The sequence below is a fragment of the Nothobranchius furzeri genome, chromosome 9, assembly GCF_043380555.1.
Source record: "Nothobranchius furzeri strain GRZ-AD chromosome 9, NfurGRZ-RIMD1, whole genome shotgun sequence".
NCBI lineage: Eukaryota > Metazoa > Chordata > Actinopteri > Cyprinodontiformes > Nothobranchiidae > Nothobranchius > Nothobranchius furzeri.
The window spans coordinates 5,490,170-5,491,037 of record NC_091749.1 but is presented as its reverse complement, the minus strand read 5'-3'; positions in this window follow the sequence as shown (position 1 = coordinate 5,491,037).

Below are 868 nucleotides of genomic sequence, written 5' to 3'. Positions count from 1 at the left end.
TAGACCAGAACCAGGATCTTGAAATGAACCCTGAAGTTGACGGGCAGCCAGTGAAGCTGGAGGAGAAGCGGGGTGATGTGGGTGTGTTTGGAGGACTTGGTCAGAAGCCGAGCACAGGTTTCTGACCAAGTAGTAGTAGTTCAGGGAGGTTCTGCTCAGACACGTGAAAAGAGAGTTACAGTAGTCTAAGCGTGAGGAGATGAAGGTGTGGATAACTGTCTCAAGTTCAGAGCAGGACAGAATGGGACTCAGCTTAGCAATGTTCCTGAGATGGAAGAAGGAAGAGCGAACAAGAGAACTGACATGAGAATCCAGGGTAAGAGCTGGGTCAAAGGTCACACCAAGATTCCTGACAGAAGGTTTGGTGTGAGAAGCAATATGACCAAGAGAGTCTCTGACTTTGGGAACCAGCTTGTCTGGGGCACAGATGAGGATCTCAGTCTTATCTTCATTCAGCTGTAGAAAGCTCCCAGCCGTCCAGGTTTTGATAGAGTCTAAGCAGGTGTGTAACAGCTGCAGCTTAGACATCTCATGGGGCTTAAAGGAGATGTACAGTTGGATGTCGTCTGCATAAAGACGGTAGGAGATTTCTTTGAAGGAGCTCAGGATGTGCTGAAGAGGAAGCAGATAGACGAGGAAGAGCAGAGGCCCCAGCACAGAACCTTGTGGGGCACAATGGGTAAGGGAGGTGGTGGAGGACCTAAACTTGGAGACAGCCACAGAAAAGGAGCGCTCAGAGAGATAAGAGGAGAACCATTCCAGAGCAGATCCTGATAGGCCTACCCAGTCTTTCAGCCTCTCCAGTAGCAGGTGATGGTCAACAGTGTCAAAGGCTGCAGTCAGGTCCAGCAGGACCAGAACAGAACAG